The sequence below is a fragment of the Callorhinchus milii genome, unplaced genomic scaffold (assembly GCF_018977255.1).
Source record: "Callorhinchus milii isolate IMCB2004 unplaced genomic scaffold, IMCB_Cmil_1.0 Scaffold3, whole genome shotgun sequence".
NCBI classification, from domain to species: domain Eukaryota; kingdom Metazoa; phylum Chordata; class Chondrichthyes; order Chimaeriformes; family Callorhinchidae; genus Callorhinchus; species Callorhinchus milii.
This window is the reverse complement of record NW_024704744.1, coordinates 73335732-73359070: the sequence shown is the minus strand read 5'-3', so window position 1 is coordinate 73359070 and position 23339 is coordinate 73335732. Positions and strand designations below refer to the sequence as shown.

The following is a 23339-nucleotide window of genomic DNA, read 5'->3' as shown; positions in this document are numbered from 1 at the left end:
GGGTCCGTCCCTCTGGGGAGAGAGTGTGCATTCCATTCCAGATAAATGGAAATTTCCATCAATTTGTGGAAATCTCAGTTTAGTTTAGAAACTCTTAAGTAGCTTGGGAGAGGAATATCTGTGTGCTTGGGTCAGACAGCTGGCTGACCAAAAAAAATCAACTGCCCCTGTTTAGTCTTAACAAGTAGCTTTTCTAGACCAATAGTTCCATTTATAATAATGATAATGATCCTTGTATTTGATATAGCACCTCATTATGTTGTCAATATCCCTCAAAGTGCTTCGTGAGATTTATTGTAAACTACAGTGATTTTGTATTTGTAGGCAAACGGGGCAGCCAATTTGCACATCAATTCCTGGTGTCCTCGCCAACTATCCCCCAGTTCAAATTGCTCACCAGTGAATGAGCAAGACTTTGAGCTCAAAGTTGAACCAAACTTGAACCCACTTGGGCAGGGGTACTACCAAGTGAGCCAGGCTGACACCTAAAAAGAAATGAAAGTGAATGTTGTATTAGTAAACACAAAGCCAATTTGTGCCAACAACATTCCAATTTTTATTTGGTCAGTCAAGTATCTGACACACGCAGATCCCTTCAAGCAAGCAACAACATTCCTTAAATAGTGGGATCAGAAGAGAAATCAATTACATGTGGGGGTAAATTCACTTCTGATAAAGGGTCATACATGAAACATTGAACAAACTTTAATAGCAAATACATGGTCCTGTGATGTAGTTCTGGCAGATTCTGTTTTTATTTCATTCCTCAATGAGCTGTTGCTTTCTGATGTCACTCATCAATCAGTTTTGCTTCTTGCTGTGCCTAAAGCAAGAGACAGAATGTTTTTAAGCACACACATACACTGTCCCTGTATGAAAGAGAAACCTATTAGAAGCTCACAAAAGAATACAACTTACACGTATGTAGTTCCCTCCACACAGGGTAGCATCTCAGAGTGCTTAACAGTGGTGAAGCCTGACTCTGAGCCGGGGGAGAGCTGACCGTAAGCACGGTCGAAGCGGAAGGCTTTCAGGTGGGACTTGAAAAAGGGGAGAGAGGCGACAAGGAGGAAGGATTGAGAGAAGTGTTCCAGAGCTTCGGGACGCAGTGGCTGAAAGCACGATCTCCAATGGTAAAACAGAGGGTGCGAGAGACGAGCATGAGTCTGGTGCCAGGAGGTGCCGGGTAGTGGATTGGGGAGTGAGTAGGTCCGAGAGATAGGGAAGTGCCATGGAGTGAAAGGATTTGAGTATGAGTGTGAGGATCTTGAAGTCGATACATTAAGTTGTGGAGTCCTGTAGCTCAGTGGTTAGAGCACTCGCTTTGCAAGTGAGAGACCTGAGTTCAATTCCAGGCAGGGCGAAACCTTGGGCAAGTTTCCTTACTCCACACGCCTAATAATAATCCCTCCAAAAAACCAAAAACAATAATTAAATTGGTCATTTTCAATCTACGACTGTTTGTGGGACATTGCTGTGCGCAATTGGCTGCCGCGTTCGCCCACAAATATACAGTTAATTCACTTTACAGCGTGTTCTGTGAAGCGCTTTGGGACGTCCTCCCGACATGAAAAGCGCTATATCAAATGCAAGGATTATTATTATTATTATTATTATTAAGAATGGATTCAAAAGTTGTTCACACCTCTGCCCCATTTTAAGACTGAATGGTCTTACAGGTGAAATTTCAGGTCTCTGGGTAAAGATGTTTGGACCAACCTATTACCCTATTTTTATGGAAACTTTTGACTCCTTTGGACTAAATTTACTTCTGATGCACCTTGAGACAATTTAGCTCCTAAATTTCTTGTAGTCTTAGTCTGTTAGCCCATTTTGTCCCAATATTTTATTTATTGGGAAACAATTCTTCAATCCACTGTTAATTTGAAGCTGCTCTTTAAAAAAGCTTCCAAATTAGAACTAAAGTTAAGTATTCTCCACAATTCTGTGATCTTATATTTTACGACAAAATGGTCTCACAGGCTAAGATTAGATGAAATTTTGCCATTATTAAGTGCCATGAAAATGATAGTTCTTGCTCTCTTTAGCTAAAAACAATTAACGTGGAAATAACTTTTTTTTGGTCAGCCAGGTGTCTTGACACATGTGGAAACCCATCACTTTGCTTAAGAGTATCCAACTTAATCTGAGAGTTCCATGCATCCCACCTACACATGGAAATTCCTGTGTCTAGAATGGAATGCACGGGCTCTCTCTGGAGGAATGCATCCTGTTTATGAAATTCCAGAGAATAAAAGGAGAAGCTTGGCAAGAACCAAGACTTGGGAACCTCAGAGTGTGCGTTGAGGTACTGCTAAAATGTAATCAGGTAAAACCATGTAGCTTGCCATTTTCTGCTGGCAAGTTAGGACCACCCAACTGTTAAGACTTTGGCTTGCAGAGTTGTTGAGAGCCAAGTGGGAAAGAATTCCTGTTCCCCCCCCATAAACTGGTCTGCTTCTCCAAGTCCTACGTGTGAGCCAAGTTGGCTGGTCTGTCATTAGCAGTGCCCTGGAATACTGCGTACCTGCTTGGCTCAGAAACTGGACTTACAAGACCGCCACAGAGGGTTGACTTGATCTTGACATTCCATTCCAAGCATGTCATCTGAGAACTGGTTCAACTCCAAGGAGCCCTTGCTTAAATGTGTTAATTCTTACACAGAATAGGAAATATTTGGGTGTATTTTTCTGGTTCATGAATGGTCTTTTGTGGTTGAGATTAAGAAAACACAGGAGTCTAACATGGTTTAAATCTAGAAATTCCTAAATTATTAAGTAGTTTTGTTTTTGGGCAGCCGGGTGTCTGACACATACGGAAATCCATCACCTTAAGGAAGAGTCTGCAAACCAAACTACTTAGAGTTCCATACATATGTATGGTTCCTCTTTGTCTGGAATGGAGTATGCCTTGGGACCACCTCCTGAAGTGAAAGCGATATACAAATGTAAGTTGTTGTTGTTGTTATCTCTCCATAGAAGGACAAGTCCCTGCTTATAATTCTGCAGAATTCAGGCGTAGGTTAGGCAAGAACCAAAGCATGGGAATCTCAGAGTATGCATTGAAGTTTAACTAGTTAAAACCATACAACTTGCCATTGCGTATGCTTGCAAGCTACCCCCTGTTTGTCTAGCTAGCGCCATCCTGCCCATTAGAGCTTTGGTTTGTAAGGTTAAAAGGACCTGAGCAGGGAGAACCCCTGCCTCCAAATCTTATGGACGTATCCCATTATCAACAATGCCTGAGAGAACTGCAAACTTGTCAGAGTTAGGAGCTAGACAAGTGAGAGCTCCGAAGAGGATCGACTGGATTCTGATATTCCATTGCTATGCATGTGAGCTTAGAGTCAACTCAACCCCAAAGAGTCCACTTAATTGCCAGACTGCACTGGCTGCCTGTCCCAGAGAGGATTGCTTCAAGATCCTCACCCTTGTCTTCAAATCCCTCCACTCCTCTGCACCCCCCTATCTCTCTGACCTCCTCTCTCCTCACAACAGTGCCTGTTGCCTTCGTTCCACCAGGTCTGGCCTCCTCCTTGTCCCCCGAGTCCTCCGCTCCACCCTCGGCGGCCGTGCCTTCAGCCATTATGCCCCGAGGCTCTGGAACTCCCTTCCTCACTCCCTTTGCCTCGCCCCCTCTCTTCCTATTTTCAGGTCTCGCCTGAAGACCTTTCTTTCCGACCGCGCCTTTGGTCACCTTCCTCCCCATTCCCCTGGCTCGGCCCTGGGATCCTGTACTGTGAAGCGCTCTGAGACACTGTCCGGCTATATGAATCCAGGTTGTTGTTGTTGTTGTTGTTAATTCCCCTCTCTCCATCCACCCCTCCTTCCCCCACGCCATGATGGTAGGCATTAGTCAGTCATCAGTCACAAGAGTAGATCGAACCCTCAAGGAACTTTTTGCAGATGACATGGTAAGCAGCATATTTGAGTGTAAGGTGCATGCAAGCATAAATGATTGTTTATCAAAGTGACAAGCTGAGGAGGCCAAAATCCTGGCTCCCTTCAGCCACAAAATTAACCTGCAGCTAGGCTGCTGGGTTGGGTCTGAGAACATTGCTAAAAGTTTATTTGTTCATTGAGGAGAGAATGGATTATAGCCCCTTTTGGCAGATCAATGATAGAAAGGACTATTAAACAAAAAAATTCCCTTGCGGCTCAATGTATGAGCTAAAATTTACAAGTTTTATAAAAACCTCTTCTCAGGTTCAAAAAAAATGGTGGCACTAGAATCAGAAGAGGAACAAACCAGTAGTTGTCAAACGTTCCTTAAGTAAGAAAAGGAATGCTCTAAAACAATTACAAATGTTATTCCAGTATTTCTATTTTTTTAGCCTCCCCTGGGTTCAGGCCTGGCCCCAAAACACTACTAAATTAGGACCTCCATGCTGTTTCATTAAATGCAAGAATTTAATTTTTTTTTCCATTTTGAAATATTTTTATTTTTTCACTTGTTTTTGAACAAATACTGCTAACATTTTGCCCATGGAGCTTGAGACCATGTATAAACAGCTTAGCAATAAATATATTTTGAAAGANTTTTTTTTATTCGAACAAATACTGCCAACATTTTGCACATGGTGCTTAGAACTGTGTAAAAGATCTTAGCAATAAATATATTTAATCACCTGTTTAAAACATATTCATTAAGTGTTTTTGGCTGTGAGTCTCACAATCGAAGTGAATTGAGTAAGTGTGTGGGTTCTGGTTGCTGTTAGAGATCCCTTTTACAGAAGAATCTACATCTTGGCTTGTTTTCAGTCAAACACTTTGCAATATTTGTTTCTCAGATCAGTGCTTCTGGTCACCAATCTTTAATGACTTTTTTTTTCCTTCTTGGCACTTGCATTTTGCTAACCCATGGCTGCTGCATATCCCCCAACACTTCCATGCTAGCGTCGATGGCCAGGCCTTCAGCCACTATGCCCCTAATCTCTGGAACTCCCTGCTTCAATCATTTTTCCCCATTCTTAATCTACCGTTAAATCCCACAAGAAAACCTATTTCTTCGACTGCGCCTATTGACACCTCCCCCTCCTCCATTGCTTGGTGGCCAACCCCACCACTATGCAGCAATCCAAGAAGAGCTCTATATGAACGCAAGTTGTTGTTTTGTAAGTGTGGTTGTTTCCAAAACGAGACTTCATTTCACCACATTCTTGCTGAAAAATCTGCAGATCCACAGTCCTGCTGGGAGGAATTATTTTAAGATATTAACATATTTTAAAAGTATGTTTTACGCAATGCAAATAACGGGCCAGGTTTTTATTTAACTGATAGGCTTGCGGAGCCTATCAATTAAATAAAAACAATTATAATTTTAAAAATGAAAACATGCATTTGATATAACACCTTATTCTGTTGTCAAGATATCACAATGTGCTTTGACTATCCATGAGGGAGAAAGGAATAGAGGGATATGGGAGAGAGGATTAGGAGGGATGGAGTAAAAACTCCAGCATAGATTAGTTGGGCTGAATGACCCATTTCTTTGCTGTAACAACTTAATTCTATGTATGAAAGTCAGAGAGGTGCAGGATTTGTTTTGTTGTTTCTTTGTGACAGGCCAGATCAATTGCAATGCTCATCCTACCCTCTACAATCCTTAAGATCCTATATAACACAAACACTGCTGTTAAAACTGTACATCAGTATTTCTCAATGTGAGCACACAGAACTATAAAGCCTATTGAACAGAGGTTTTATTTTCCTTTCATTTCAAACAGCACAGGAAGCACTTAATTTACTGTCTTAAACCACATGGAGGAGGAAAACATAATTTGTGGTGAGCCTGAGATATGGGTTTCAAGCTTATAACATGTTCAGCCAAAAATGGTTTTAAAATGATTGTACCATGATTCTGTTCATGTGGTCAGCGATGATATTAAAGTCAGCCTCTAAAAAAAAGGCTAATGAAATAAAGATAAGATTCATATGTTGGCAGATAAGAGTTAAGGTAATAATACACCATGTAAAATATCCTGCAAAGTTTGTGCTTTCATTGATATTGAAAAGCTAGAAGTTTTCGGGAAGCAAAAATGTAACCTGAAATGCAAAATGAATCAGGGCTGTGGTTATGTACATGCTTGGGCTTGGATGATGCTTGCAGTGTTTTCAACTGAAAGGTTAGGGGCCCAATGTTCTCCTGAACATAATGACAGTAAAAAAAATCCTTGCATTTGATAAACTGTCTTATCATGTTGTCAAAATATCTTAAAAGGCTTTACAGGATATACCAACACCCTTCCCCCACTCGGGTCCTAATCCCTGACTGTCCAGCAGCTTGGGACATCCTCCCGACATGAAAGGCGCTTTACAAATATAATTTTGAATTGCATTTGTATTGTAGGTTCATGTAAGCAAAAGCTGCAGCCAATTTGTGCACAGCAATGTCCCACAATCAACCATGAAATGAATAACTAATTTATCTGGAGGTTTGTTTGCCAGGATACCAGGAAATCTTCCTTCTCTTTTCCAATAGTACGATAGGATCTTTAATATCCACCTGAACGGACAGATGGAAGCTTGGTTTAACATCTCATCCCAAGGACAGCAATTTAATAATGCAGGATTCCCCAAGCACTTATTGAGGTGTCAGCCTAGACCATGGGAGCAAAGTTCCAATATAACAACAACTTGCATTTATATTCGCACGGGTTAGCGAAGCGCTTCCCAATGTGGGGCTTGAACTCACAACTTTCTGTTCCTAGAAGTAAAAGTGCTACTTACTAAGACAGGCTGAGATGCAGAAATAATAATATAATAGTAATACTCTTTGCATTTGATATAGTGCCTTATCACATTTTCAAGAGATCTCAAAGCACTTCACAGGATATACTGTAAAGTGAATTGAATATAAACAACCGCACAAAAAATGGCTGGTCCTAGAGTGAAAGTAAATAATAGTCCAATAATTAAAACCGTATCATCTTCAACAATAAGTGTAAATACATTTAACAGTTTGAATTATAGGAATGAAATTTGTACCATTTCAAAGTGGCTCAATGTGATAATTATCAAACGATTGTAAAGCAACATTATCATTTGATGTGCTGTATAAAACATTTTGCTCTCCCCCCCACCCCACCCTTGACATACTTATATAATTACTTACTTTTAGAACCTCGGTCCTTGTTCCATTTCTAGATTATCACTGCACCATCTTGGGATCTTTAACATCCGTCTGAACAGGCAGGCAGGACCTCAGTTTAACGTCCCATCTAAAGGAAGTGAGTTCAAAGCCCCAGCAAGGTGAGAGTGCTACCAATTGACCCAGGCTGTCACTTGATTATGGCACAGAATTAAGCAATGAAGATCATACCATAAAACCATTTCCTGCATTATTTTTGCGTTTTAAAAATGGTCTTCATGAAACGGTCAAATTGCGATTCTTTTAAAGAATGTGTGTAGATGGATATTACAAAAAAAACATGAAAGGAGAAATGGAGGCTACACCATGTGCAAATGTTTGACATGTAACATATTGTAGTATTTCAGTCTGAAGTTTGGTTCAGTTGATGTAAAGGATACACAGATTTGGCATCTGTAGGAATAACCTGGGTCGATAGCAAATCGAGCTCATGTGGTCAAAACTATTGCCGAGTACTTTTAATGTGGTGCCACCTAGCAATTGAGGGGCCATGAAAGGAGAAATCTTTGACTATTCAAATTAAAAGGTCAGAGTCAATTTGTGAGATGTTCTTTGGGGTTTCAATTTGTTCTGACTTGCTGTGCATCTGAATTGCTGCAGTGGGAATAGTCAGTTTGCTCAAAACTGAAGGCTGTCGGCTGAAAATTGTGGAAGAACTGGAATTACATACATTCCGAAGATCTTTTGCCAAATGTAAGAGTGTGCATGTTGTGATGTTTGAAACTTCCCTTCACAAGTCGTTAGAAACCCCGAAATAAAACTGGAGCATTTCATTACTGAGAAGTGCTGAGTGGTAAGACGCGTTCTGTGGGAGTTTTCTTGGTGTATCAGCAAGGCTGCCTGTCCCCTGACGCTCTGTTATTCCCTCGTCATCGATTAGTATTACATGACAGTGTTTGCTTAAGACACAGTAAACAGTGGAGCAATCTCTGTGATGAAGTGTTGACATTTAAACCCTCTCCAACCTGCATCGTGGGACTTGCTTTTCAATGCTTTAAAGGTTAACTATTTCTGCAGTCAGGAAGAAAACCATCCATTTCAAAATGATAGTGCAAAACGAATGAACAAATGATTCTGAGCTGAATTATATTCATTAGTCTTTGTTATTACTTTTGTCCCACTTAGTTCTGTGCAGCTGGAATTGTTGTGTTTCACAAAGTAATATTGTTCACTTCGTATCGACGATTGAAAATTCCAAATTTCAGGAATATTGAATACCGGAGGTGCTGATCTTCAGGTGAGACGTAAATCTGACTGTTCAGGTGGATGTTAAAGATCCCGTAGTAAAACAAGAAGGAAGTTTTTCCTGATATCTTGGCCAACAATCTCTTAGATAAAATTGATCATTCATGTCATGTCTGGTTGAGGGACATTGCTGTGCGTAAATTGGCGGCTGAGTTCACTAATATAAATACAATCACTGTACGTACCAGTAAATCTTGCAAAGTGCTTTGAGATGCTCTCTTGATATGAAATATGCTTTATCAAATGCAAGGATTATTATTAATAAGATGTTGTGCCAGTTTTCCAGACTCTGACACTGGCTGGTGGGTGGAGCAGTGGTGTGATGGGTGAGCGCAGGGGCAGCCGTGTTCCTGTTGCATTCTCTCTAATATAGGATTCATGAGGCCTTTGGTTTGTTCAGATCAAGCAGGCCAAATTTTAGAATCATAGACTTATAGAATCGTAGAAATGTATATCACCGAAAGAGATCATTCAATCCCATTGCCCCACCTTATTCCCAAACTGCTTTAAACCTTTTTCTTCCGTGTACCAGCAACTTCCTTCTTCACTCGCAAACTCCCTGCTGGTCAGCCTCCCCAACTCCTCCCTCCACAGGCTGCAGATCATCCAGAACTCTCCCCCACCAGGCTCCTGTGTCCTGTCACTCACAGGCTCCGCGACCCTTTCTCCCCCATCCTCGCCTGGCTCAACTGGATCCCCATCTTCAGAGGATACAGTTCAAGATCCTGGGTCCTCACCTTCAAAGGCCTTCATGACTTTGCTCCTCCCTACCTCTATGACCTCCTAACCTCCTACAACTTGTCCACTCCCTCCGCTCATCGGGCTCTGGCCTGCTTCACGTCCCCTGTCTTGCACGCCCCACCAATGGCAGGTGGGCTTTCAGCCTCTCTACCCCCACCCTCTGGAACTCCTTCCCACAGTCCCTCTGCCTCTCCCCCTCCCTTGCCTCCTTCAAAACCCATCTCAAGACCATACTCTTCAACCGTGCCTTTGGTCACCCTCCTACCCCTCCCCTCCCCACCCTTCAACCCTCCACCAGCTTGGGTGCGGTACCCTGATGCGCCTTGGGATATCACCCTGATGTGAATGGCGCTATACAAATGTAATTTGTTGTTGTTCAAACCAAAATTTGTCCCTCCCCTGGTATCTAGGTCCCTAATCCCCCAAAAAACACATACAACAAAATATATGATATACTTACCAAAGCAAATGCCCATCTGTTGATCTGCTCAATTAAGCAATATAACCTGTCTGTCTTAGAATTAGCTACTCACTCTTAGGAATCAGCTACTCACTCTGCAGTCAGCAGTTGATCTAACACATCTAACTCCATGCAGTTCTGGAGCCTTGATTTGTACATCTTTTATGATATTAATTGTCTCTGGAGAAAGGCAGGACACAGGAGCCAAATATAAAAATCAGTAATAGCAGTAAAAGTGTTATTAGCTTCACAAAAGACTTGTGGGGGTAGGGGGAAGGAAGATACTGTAAAACACTACAATTTTGAATGGGCTTCTTAATAAGGACTCTTGAATCACAAATGGGTATTCACTGAGCCATGGGAAGTTTGCTTCGTAGGTTGATTGATTGGAAAAGAGTACCCATGGGTCTGCACAAGGTTCTTGCAGTTACCAGATGGAATCCGCATTTGCGACTTGGTGTCTTGTTAAGAAATGGCATTTAAAATTGCCATGTTTTAGATCTCAATGCAATGCACCTTTTTCAGTAGACTCCCCAGGCTGAAAAAAAGTTGTGTTTACACTGCTTGGAGAGTGGCTGCATTACTTTGAATTAAGATCCTATATGAAAGGCACTATATATGTGCAAGTTGGTGAGTGACATGCAACTGGGAAGCAGGATTGTATAACTCTTCTCTTCAAATAAGGGCTGTGAATAAAACGCCCAATTTTGACATTCTGCGTGAGCTAAATTTAGCACATCAGCAAAACTGGATGTTTGTATTTTAACCTTAGCAAAATGCCGGTTGAGCAACAAATTCTTAACATGCAAAAAGCAGTCAGTTGAAGGTTTCTTTTAGCAGTTCCATGAGAGCTTTACCTGAGAACTTTCAATGGACTACTGGGAAGTGGGCCCCGTGTAATTATACCCATGTGGTTATACAGCAGCAGGTGAGAATAGCATCACTTCTGGAGCCATCATATCTATGGACTGTCAGGAGTGTGGCCTAATTGCACTTAGCTGAATCCTATTTTTTACAGACCTGTTCGGAGGAAACATTATTGCCAAAATCTAGCTGACTGACCTCTGCATGCCCAGCATAAACTTGGCATAAGGCTGGGTAAAAATCAATACACTGTTGTATTTCAGCCATGCATTTTCTGTTTACAAATCCGCGAATACATTCGATGGACCGTGCAGAAAAATTGCTATTAAAAGCCAGTTTGTGGATGTCGGCACAAATTTTCAAATATTTGCATGGAAATACCACACACCTCACCTGCAAATCACTGCTTTCTCTTTTTCTTGATCTGAATGGCCCTCCATGCGAACGGGGTCACAAGTTCACAGGCAGGGAGACACACAGGCAGGCAGCTCCTTGCAGCAGCTTTGGCTGGTTAAACTGCACCCTCTCAAAGCTCTAATGAGTGCAGAATCTCCCGCACACAGCATCAATCCTTGACAGACTGTTCTCTTTATTTCCGGCTCCAACCACCATTTGGCGTACGTTTGACCAACATGTGCTGGAAACCTGCTCCACAAAGGCTTTGAGCGAGTCGCTCTAAAATGATCGTCTCTAAATAGACAAACCGGAGACTTATGCCAAAGGCAATTCTTAAAGAATCAACTCGGTCAGACACATTAAAAGCAATCCCAAGCCAGTCATATTCGCATATTAGTCTGTAAGAAAATAGATGATGTCACCGCCTACAGTTTGGGCATCTGAAGGGAAATAAATGATCTCACTCGGTGTGTTAAAGTCCTCTGTAATAAATGAGCTTGTCATACCACCGTGCTCGGCAATAAATGATCTCACCAGACGTGCTGCTGCAATAAACTGAGCCAATAAGAATGTGAAGCAGCAAAATAATGCTTGCAGTGAACACATCTACCCAGGAGTCCTGAAGGCCGATAACATAAATTTAGCCTGATAAATCTCTCCGGATGCAACGGTCATGCCACACACCCTTCGTGATGAGAATCTGTGGTAATGAGACCCATGCAACCAGATCAAGCCCTATGCCGTAGAAGTATCTATCTTTCTGCTGTTAAGCAAAGGCTTCCATATGTACTTGTGCTTTCCGTGGCCCCTGAAGGCTGACAGCAGATGTCCACCATAAATTCTGTTGACCCGTGGAGACACTTCCAGCATTTTTCAAGACCATTTTCTGCTAGCAGGCTGACCCGTTCCATACTGAGCTCTACTGGTCAACACCTGACAAAACTCTGAGGGCAGTAATGTTGCAATTTAATGGGTCTTTTGTAAGCCTTCCAGCCTAAACCAGAAGGAGACGAAGATGAATTAAAATCTAATTGGTGAAGGTAACAGCTTCAATAGTCCCTTCACAACTTGTTCTAGTGCTCTCAGGAGAATACTACTAAATCAGTTACAATCCAACTCCTGTTACATGTTCTGGGTACTAAACGTTGACCTATCATCATAAAATAATGTTCAGAAACACAAGGGAAGACTTAAACATGTTCCAGCAGTTCAGATAATTCTGACTCACTGGCTAAAGCCTCTTCTATTTTAACAACAATCTTGTGGAAGAATGGTAAACTTTCTCAAGATCATTAAAGTTATGTTGTATTCAGTCGTAGGGCATCTGAATAAAATTAAGAGTGCTATTTTTGTGCATGATGCTTCCTCACCTTTTTCAAAAGTTTAATTTTAATGGTGTATTGTGCAATGCTTGTGTAAAATACAAGTTAGCAGCAACTCAAAGGAAGTACTATATTACAATGCAATGTAGGTAATATACCTGAGGCACAAATTCTGCCTAGTCTTAGCCTGCATGATTTTTATCTTAAAATTTAAGCTTGTGAAGAATTGTGGAAATTTCTTAAACTTGGTCTTAATTTACAATTGATCTATATAAGAGTTGTAGAAATTAAGGCTTTGAAATTAAGAATGAATTGAAGAATTTCCCACAATTGTATGCAACTTTAAATTTTAAGGCAAAATAGTCTCACAATCTGAGAGTAGGTGACATTCCAGGCCTTTAGTGTGAAGACAACATTTCTAATGTTGTTGTCTGGAGAGAAGTGGAAAGCCAGAAATACTTAAAGGATTTATTTACAGGGGGAAGCGATAACTTCACCATCAAAGTTGTAAGTGTAACATTTCTCAGTAGCATTCCTGCCTTTGAGTCAGAGGATTGTGGGTTCAAACCCCATGTTGGGAGTTTGAACTGATATTCTCAGCTGACCCTCCAATGCAGCACTGCAGGAGCACTGCATTGTAGGATGTGCTATCCTTTGGAAGAGATGTTGAACAGAGATCCCACCTGCCTGTTCAGGTGAAAATTTAAAAGTTACAGAAGTGTGTTTCCCCTGGTGTCCTGGCCAACAATCTCCCAGATAAAGCTGGTCATTCAATTCACGGCTGTTTGTGTGATATTGCTGTGTGCAAAATGGCTGCGGTGTACTTCCTAGAAAATACTTTACAGTAAATCCTGTGAAGCAATTCAAGACATCCTCCTGACGTGAAAGGTGCTGTATCAAATGTAAGGATTGTTATTAATATTTTGATTTAAAAAAAACATAATGAATGAATAGAAGAGATCAAGGGCTCAAAATTGCCCCTGGATTTAGATTCAGACTTCTGTTAAATTTCAGGACCAGATTCCTTCTGAACGAGAGCTAAAATATTACAGAAATGTTATTTAAAAACTACAAAAGTTTTAAGAGGCAGATGTTTCAGTGCAATTACTTTGCGGACTGAATTTGTGTAGAATCATTAATTCTATGCAATAAAAGTTGCTTTGGTGCCCCTGCGCTGACGTTGGTTTGGTTGCAAAGCACTAATGAATTGTGCATGTTTTGCAAAATATTGCCATCAAGACATTCACAGAGATATTTTCCTACCCTGTAACAAAACAGATGACAAACAGCGTACCTTATTAGCGCAGGAGTTTATTGTCAAATCCATTTTCCTGTCAGTACATAGATCAGGTGATATCCTGACCCGAACCAGATGGGTTCTTTATTTTCTAATATTCCTTGTTCCTTTATTTAGTTAAGCAGATGTATTGATGTTTGTTGCCAGTTACTTTTCCCGTCTCAGGACATAAGAGGGAGCTGGGATGAAAGGAGTTTGGGAATTTTTCCCTAGGGGAAAAATTCAGTTTGTGTGATATTGCTGTGTGCAAAATTCCCTAGGGGAAAAATAACCAAGGAAAGTAATATTTAAGGAGGTCAAAAAAAGGGAAAATGAAACATCTTTGGAGTCAAGACCATACCTCAAAAATGTTTTGATTGTACAGTCTCACTAGCATCTCACAATAACAAGAAAAAAATAAATGATGAACACAAGTTCTGCTTTGAATGGTCAAGGGCTCTGGGACGCTACTCTGCATGAGGAGTGCGATCTAAATGCAAGTTGTTGTTGTTGCTTTCTTGTGGAGCAATTGAGATTATTTTCTTGTTTTCAGCATACAGTTAAATATTGATGTCTAATTTGCAATACCTATTGGAAAGCAGTGGTTGAACGTGGGTACTGTACACCAGGGCTTCTGGCAGTGCCAACAACAATTTTCATTTATATTCATGCTGGGAGACAACTCGGAGTGCTAAGTAGCTGACTTCCCATGCTAAACAATTATTGACTTCCGGTTTGCCGATTGCCACTTATTGTCATGTCTTGAATGCTGCACATCTGTTGTATGTGCAGGAATGTACAGGAACAGGTTATATAATGACCTCACTTCAAGAAGGAGACACGTCAGCAGCGCTTCAGTGCATAGTGCAGGATGTGCATTCATGCAATGTGCAGGAAGTGACATCGTTGGAACATTCTGCGCACAGTTCAAAGAGTAGGAAGTGACATACAGATGATCTGTAAGGCGGCCATTTCTTTGGGTTTCATACAGCCTCTGATATATTGGACTGAAATGACCATGTTATTATGGGGTTGTCCTGTACCTGCAAATTAGTCTCATTAATTGCTATTTCTAGTTTGCAAGATTACCAATCTTGAATCTCAGCAAAGTCCAAAAGCCTTTTCAAGCATATAATTTGCTTCTCAACTTTCTTCGGCATTGCCAGCTTGAGATTCATAATTTGTTGGCGATAAATTTTGCTAAGCAGTTGTTGTAAACTGCAAGTTGCATTGAATGCAACAAAATCTGGTTTGTTAATACACTATCACACATTATTTCGAAATATAAAGCTATTCCATTGTAAAACAATGCAAGTTTATGTGTTGTCATCCTGCCTCAGTTGGTAACACTCTCACTGCTGAGTCAGAAGGTTGTGGGCTCAAGCCTCATGCATGAATGGGACTTGAGCTCAGAGTCTAGAGGATAATCCTGTAAAGTGGTAGGGGAGAATTACAAATAATAATAATCGTAGCATTTGATATTGCTTTACAGAATTAAAAAAAATGTAAGTTCTTTCTTTTAAGGTCTGAACATGGAGTTGATAATATGGCAAATTAAGCCTTTCAGTTTGGTTTATTAACTGCTTTCAACAAACTTAGTGCCCAAGTGCAACTATGTGGCGTCCTGTAGCTCAGTGGTTAGAGCACTCGCCTCACAAGTGAGAGGACCTGGGTTTGAATATTAGGCAAGTTTCCTTACTCCATACGCCTCTGGTTACCTAGCAGTAAGTAGGAACCCGGTAGTTAGTCAATTGGTAGATCACTTTTCCAGGGGTAATAATCACTTCAAAAAAAAATAACAATAATAATTTGGTTACTCAATCCACGACTGTTTGTGGGGCACTCTGTGCAGAATTGGCTGCCGTGTTTCGCCCGCAAAATATACGGTCAATTCACTTTACAGTATATTCTGTGAGGTGCTTTGAGACATCTTGAATATGTGATAAGGCACTATATCAAATGCAAGGATTATTATTATTAATTTGCCCTGAACCATGCCTTCATATATTTCCCACATCCACCTTTTTAATTTACTACATCTTTTCTCTACTACGCTGTAGACTTAGATCATAATAAACAATGTTCCAGACCATGTTCAACCTACAACTACATTTATTCGCCACCCTTCTTTAATAGGGCTTTATTGGGTCTAACAAGGTCAAGTTCAAATTTGTCCATTTCACAGTTAAACATGACCATAAAGAATGACTGGAGTTAAACGAAACTCTGCATTTTCCTTTCCCCTTTCATTAAATATCACTAGTTCCCATTTTATAGCACTGCAATACATGCAGTTTCTTGGAAATGTAACCAATACTATTTACGAGGTTTACTGCTTGCGACTAGTATTTGGATTAAAGAAAGTGCATGAAGCCCATGAAACTTCTATTGTGAGTTTTCAAATGTTAATCCATCTATTTGTAAACCAGTTTAAAAATGTGGTTTGTTCGCTGCCTATTCAGAGAAATATTTGCTGAATTGTGCAGCAATGTCTTATAATAACATTGCAGCTTATTATAAGAAACTGTATTCACTGTAAGACGTTCATACAGTCTGAGCACTGTACTAATAATAGTTCCAGTGCTTTAAGCCAAAGAGACAGGCTTTGAATGCCAAAAGCCAAGTCCCTGTGGTGAAACAGGACCCCTTCCCTTTCCCAAGCTCAAAGGCAACAATTTACAACATATACAACTTCAAAAAAGTGCCTTATCTCTACAGGCATCACACATGAATCATTCCACAAGAAATGACACTTAAATGTTCAGTGTAATTAGGGTAATAATTAACTAAGTTTGTATTCCATGTATTTAACGGTTCAATCTTTTTTATCAGCAGTACTTTGACAGTTGCAATGCAATGACATGTTGCCGCATTCACCCGCTAGCTTCAGATTTGCTGGATTCATTTGCAAACGACTACTTCAAGAAGCAATAGCTTTGTTGATTTTTCCTGAGGATGGTAGTATCATGAAATAAAGTAATGAATAATACATTTTGAAGACCATGGTGTGGCTCAGTATAATGCAATTTGGAACCTGTGCCTCTCCTTTATAACAGTCTGTTCAGAAAATTTAGTTTTAATTCAACCTCGCTTTCTACACCAATGGGGGCCTATAAAGATAATAATCCTGACATTTGATATAGAAATCTCCCTTTCACGCCGGGAGAACATCTCAAAAGTCTTCAAAGGATATTTTGTAAAGCACAGCAACTGTACATTTTTTTAGGTGAAACATAGCAACAAATTTATAGACAGCAATGCCCCACAATTGCCCCATGAAGTGAATATCTAATTTTATTTGGGAAATTGTTGGCCTGGACACCAGGAGAAACTGCCTTCTCTTTCCGAACAATGCCATAGCATCTTTAATGTCTACCTGAACAGACAGACGTGGACTCATTATAATAAATAATAATAATCCTTACATTTGATATAATGCCTTATGTAGTTGAGACATCTCAGAGCGCTTCACAGAATATATTGTAGAATGGATTGACTGTATGTTTTGGGGGCAATAATCTGCCAGATTAAGTTAGTCATTAGTTTCATTTTTTTTTGTGGAACATTGTGTGTGCAATTGGGCAGGGTCGGACTGGGTATAGGGGAAATCGGGAAATTTTCCAAGTGCCCTTGTAAATGGTTCCTGATGCTTATCACTCCATGCAGCCTAGTTCAGAAGTACCATTGAAGCCTGACAAAGTTATGAAATGTGCAGATGTTTTATACTTTTGGTACCCGTGCACCCCCCGCCCCCCATCAATTGGTGCTCCCATTTTACCCGCCTGACAATCCCGAGCCCCTCTGGAAAGTCAGTCCGCCACTGGTCTGCAGTACTGCAGTACTCCAGGGCACTGCTGATGACAGAACAGCCAGCTTGGCTCATCTGTAGAACATGCAGGGGCAGACAAGTTCACTGGGAGCAGGGATTCTTCCCACTTATCTCCTCTTAACTCTGCAAGCCAAAGCCCTGATGGGTAGGATGGTCCTAGCTAGACGAGCAACAGGGAAGCTTGCCAGATTCTGCTTTCAATGGAAAGCTATGTGGTTCTAGCTTGTTAAACTCTAGCAAACCCTAATGCACACTCAGGGATTCCCGAGCCTTAGCTCTGTGCCCAATACTCTTTGAAATTAGGTAAGTACGATGCAACCCTTTAGGAAGAGAGTGCACATTCCCGTACAAACACATGAACATCCATGTTGCCATGTATAGAATTCTCAGTTTGGTTTGGATACTCTCAAGCATGGTGATGGGTTTCCGCATGTGTCAGACACCCGGCTGAAAAAAAACCTGTACCTTCACAGTAGGTTCCTTTCTTTTTCCATTCCACTGCACATCATGCTGCTCAATGGATTTAGCTCTTTTATAACATTTACAAAATCTTGCCCACAGTACATGAAAACTGATATAATGCTGTCACAATAACTGCACCATGAATTAGCAAGAAATTCTATTTCTCCACTCATATACGTGTCAGATGTAATATTGCACCTTTTTGAAGCATGGTATCTTTGCCTAAAAACTAAGCAATTCAATCCAAATGTCCAGGAGCGGCATGCTGTTATGTAAGCGTCTGTCTTATGTAACATTTCTGAGAATTTAATGTTAAGTTTTAATAAACGCTGCCCTTGGGAAAGGTAATAGGAATAACATACATAATGGGAAAAAAAATAAACAATCTTTTAACTTATGATCCCTGCTATTTCTGAATTGTGATGTTTGCACATCTAAGAAACTGTACCTTTGGGATTATACATGAAGATTTTGGAATATTGGACATAGTGAAACATTGAGAGCTAAACTGTGCAGCTAGACTGGATTGAAACCTGTGGTGACACAAGAAACCCTATACTCCAGGGAGGATAATAATCCTACCATTTGATATAGCAACCGGCATGTCAGGAGGATGTCTAAAAGCATTTCACAGAATTGACTATAAAGTGCAATGATTATGTATTTTGTAGGTGACACAGCTTTTGAACGCCGTGCCCCTCTCCATCTTGTACCAGCTCATGTGTCCAGCCAATTATATAAAGTGATTTGCGATATTCTCCTAACATTGTATAAATGTAAATTGTTGTTGTAGAGCAAAATAGGTTGTGTTGGCAGAACACAAAGAAGATTGTTTTAGGTTTTGTAGACAATTAACTTAAGGAATACGGTGGTCTGATTGGCCTTTCTTCTGTGCTGTAAATTTTAAATTTCTGTGGAAGTTAAGTCTCATTCTTGATGTCTGATCCGTAACTCATCAACATCATGTGAATACTGACCTTCATGAGTGCAGAGAACGTCACCAAGGGAAGCATTTCCAGTGCTGTTAACAAGTAAATTAATTCTACACTGTATACATCACCAAAACCAAAAGGCAAATATATGTAGAAGAGAAATTAACATACTCTTCCACATGATTTTCCTTGGTTTTTATGATTCCTTTTTCGGGGATCAGTCAGTGTCTGATACATGAGGAAATCCATTACATTGCTTAAGATTGCTGTTCTCGGGATGACATTCTCTTAGAAATTGCTACTGTTGGTAGTGACTGAAATTGCAGCAGATTGCCTGATGCTGGTATTTTTACAAAGAACTGGACAGCTGGCAAATTCCTGTTGAGCAACAGAATTCCCACCACCCACCCCCTCCCCCATAAGAGCCACTGCAGAATCCTACAGAGAGGTTTAACAGGATATAGGAATTAACCTTTGTAGAACTGAGTCAAAATAGTAACACAAGCTGTCCAGTCTCAATCCAGTCACAGTGTAATTCAAGCCAGTGAACCCAGCCCTGAATGGCTCTGCACAGGTATGGAATAAACCACACACAACAACAACAACAAGATTCCATTTATAGAGTGCCTTTCACGTCGGGAGGACGTCCCAAGGCGCTGTACAGTTGGGTCAGGACCCAAGCCTTGGGTGGGGGAAATGGTTAGGGTGAGGGGAGGGAAGGGAGGGAGCGAGGAGGGGGTAGAGAGTCGAGAGGGGAGCTGAAGGCACGGTCAAAGAGAAAGGTCTTGAGACATATGTAAACACAATGTGGCTATCTCCTGATATAATCTGGATTAATTCTTTCCAATGCCAGTGTTTTGTCTTGATGTCATTCATTTCAATACAAAGAATCAATTGATTTATCTCCATTGTGTGTGCATGAGTGTGTGTGTGTGTGTGTGTATATATCTGCAAATACGCACCCATATAAGGAAGAAGTAATCAATTCCCGGCAATGGGAATATGAACTACTCTATACTTTGAAAAAGTCAGATACATGTCCTCCTTGGAGACTGGGATGGCTGCATTTCGGTGATACGATCAGATAATAATAATCCTTGCATTTGAGAAAATGTGCTCATCATGTCATTGAGATATCCCAATATTAATGATAATAATATTAATAAAGATGGACCAAGTCAAAGATAATGAGTTTTATCCTTAAGTAGGAGATTTTGTTTTGCTCTTCCCATCTGCTGGGGAATCGATGCCGTCGTTTGGATGAGACATTAAACTGAGGCCCTATTTTCCTGTTCAGGTGGATGTCAAAGTGTCCCATTGCAATACTCAAAAAGAGAAGAGAGTATCTCTATTTACCCTGGCCAACAATCCCCCAGATAAAATTGATCATCATGGCTGTTTGTATGAAAATTGACTGCTATGTTTGCCTACTTTACACTTTTTGACAATGTGATATATCAAATGCAAAAACTATTGTTATATAATCTGTCTGACTCTTGAGATCAATTATTTTTATTATTATAATTATTTCATGGAAGAACGATAAGTGAACCCTGCAGGGATTGACTCCTTCTTATAATAATAATAATCGTTACATTTGATATAGTATCTTACATATCATGACAATGTCTCAAGGTGCTTCACAGGGATTACTATATCAGTTCAAATATTGGAGGTGGTTGAATGACTTAATCATATTTTATCTTCCAGGTAGGAGTTGTAATCCCTGGATTTCAAACCCTACTTCCAAGCCCTACTGTGCAATACTGTGTATATATTTCTTGGATCTGAAAATCTTATGCACCTTCTTCAACCATAGCCCTGATATGCATACATGTCTCTTGGTAGTATGGCCACAAATTCTTTAAGCAAGAGTGATGTTGTATTGAGTAATCAAAAAGAATATTTCTCAATAGCAGGTGAAATATGTTTTCCATTGTAGACACATAAGCATTTTATTTGTGCTCTTGTCTGTTTGTACTGTGTTATTTGTACTCTTGTACTCTTTATCTTCAGTGATCTTGTCGAAATTAAATGCACGGTGGGCATTCAAGCTTTGAAATGTGCATGCATATTTCAGTGTGTGACAGAGTCTACGTTTGTACTAGTTCAGCCGGTATGTAAATAAAACCTTTGAAAATTTATGTACCATCATCCTGTACTTCTTGTTGCTGACAGAGATTAAGGTTTTCCTTATAGATCGGCAAATGACTCTGCACACAGATTCTGCAATAGCCTTGGGATGCTCTCTCTCTTTTCTCCACCTCTACTCATTGGGGTCTAATATTACAATGATTTCTAATGGGATTCCTTAATAAGGAATTCCATTCCATTTCAGAATAATTGAAATGTCCATACATACTTGAAACTCAGTGATTTAGTTTGTAGAGTATTCTTTTAAGGCTTGATGATGAGTCTCCCATGTATCAGACACCAGCCTGGGCAAAAAGAAAATCAGTGCAAGTGCAAGTGAAAGACCTGAGTTCAATTCCAGGCAGGGGAAACCTTGGGCAAGTTTCCTTACTCCACACGCCTAATAATAATCCCTCCAAAACCAAAACCAATAATAAAATTTGTCATTTTCAATCTACGACTGTTTGTGGGACATTGCTGTGCGCTATTGGCTGCCGCGTTCGCCCACAAATATACAGTCAATTCACTTTACAGTGTGTTCTGTGAAGCGCTTTGGGATGTCCTCCTGACATGAAAAGCCCTATATCAAATGCAAGGATTATTATTATTATTATTATGTGAGATGGAATGTTTACAAATCAGAAATCATTGTTAATTAGGTTTTATGCCTAAAATTATATATTCACAACAAATCTGTATGAATATAAAAAAGACACAATAAGGCTGGCCATGACTCAGAGCAAAATCAACGGAAGACACCAAAATCACAATCCATTGAGTGAAAATGGGTCTGAGAATGACACATTTTTGATACCAGTATTTCCAATTTCAGTGACTGAAGCGAGAACTTACAGAAACCATCTGGGGCTTGAGAATGCAAGTACTGAGCACAGTATCATGTGTATCTAACAAAAGAGAATTCTCAGTCTTGGAAAAGTGCTGGAAAAGATATAGAACAGTTTGGGTGAGGTTGTTGTATGATGTTAATCACAAATTTCCCTTTCACTGACACATTTTAAAGCCAGGTTTCTGTGTTCTATTCCTATCAGTAAATAGCACTGATCAATCAATCTGTACCTACCACTGGTAACCCTGTTTTATTGTTTCTTTCTTCTCAGGCAGCTTGATGTTTGCTGTTCAATTTGCATTTTCCTGCGATTGACTTGACTTTGGTTTTCTAATCAATTGCCTGTATTTTAATCATGCTTATTCCGGGGAGTTTCCGAACCATATTATATTAATAATCACTATTGCAAGTATTTGACTATAATTTATCAAATCTTCTGCACTTTCCATTCACTTTTGACATCCTAAGCTTGTCCTGTTACTAAATCATTCTTGATTTTTAAGTAATGGTGGGCAAGCAACTGACAAATATTGGTAGTATTATTGGAACATAGACTTAAGAGAGGCTGGCAGACGTACAAAATAATTATTGAATGAATGGAGAGAAATTTCACCTGGCTCTACATTCATTCTATTTATGTAACATTTTAGAGCATGCAAAATTCTTTTAAAAAGTAGCCTTTAAGTTCCTTTAAGAAACTGCAGAAAACTGACTTCTAAGTTAAGGCTGTATTCAACAACTTGCCAAATTCTGGATCCACCAAAATGCTACATTGATAAAATAAATTTAGACCCAAGTGGAATTTCAAACAATCTAAAAATAACCCAGGTGTTGAGAGTGAAAGTATGAACTAGATGAAGTATGCAATTTGTGAGTTTTCTATAATAGAAACCTCTGACCTTGGTTGGTTCAGATCGTACCTCTCACACCGCCTGCACTTCATCTCCTCAAATGGCTTCTCCTCTAGCCCCCGGACCATCTCGTGCGTTCCTCAGGGCTCGGTCCTTGATCCCCTCCTCTTCAACATGTATATGCTCCCTCTTGGTGACATCATCCGCAGACATGGGGTCAACTTCTACATGTATGCGGATGACACCCAATTCTAACTCTCTGCCTCCACCCTTAACTCCAGGACCACTGCTGGTGGAGTGTGCAACCATGGATAGTGATGCTCTCAGCGCTTCCACAGCTGACACACTGACAGCATCACCATCCATGGTTGCACACTCCACCTTGCTAAGCCAGTCCGGAACCTTGGTGTCTTGTTTGACCCTCAACTATCCTTTCTACCCCACATCTGCACCATGACCTGCTCTGCTTTCCCTCACCTCCGCAACATCACCCAGCTCTGACACTGTCTCACACCGCAGGCTGCCAAAACCCTCATACATGCCTTCATTACACCTATCACCTCCATCCTTGCCCAACTCCACTGGCTTCCCATCACACAGAGGATACAGTTCAAAATCCTGATCCTCACCTTCAAAACCCTCTACGGTCTTGCTCTCCCCTACCTCTGCAACCTCCTAAGCCCCTACCACCCTGTTCACTCCCTCCACTCAGCGGCGTCTGGCCTGCTTCACGTGCCCCGCCCCCCCCCCCCCACTATCGGTGGGTGGGCCTTTCGCCACTCTGCACCCACCCTCTGGAACTCCATCCTGCAGTCCCTCCATCTCGCCCCCT

General features: G+C 40.6%; 1 long non-coding RNA gene across 1 annotated transcript; it reads right to left on the bottom strand.

Moving 5' to 3' along the window:
- Positions 1-543: 543 nt before the first annotated feature.
- LOC103181695 lies at positions 544-11227 on the bottom strand. The gene is made up of 3 exons (XR_488231.1): positions 10853-11227; positions 7114-7219; positions 544-823 (listed from the first exon to the last, which is right to left on the bottom strand). It is a non-coding gene; the product is annotated as an uncharacterized LOC103181695 (long non-coding RNA).
- Between the last annotated feature and the right edge of the window lie 12112 nt (positions 11228-23339).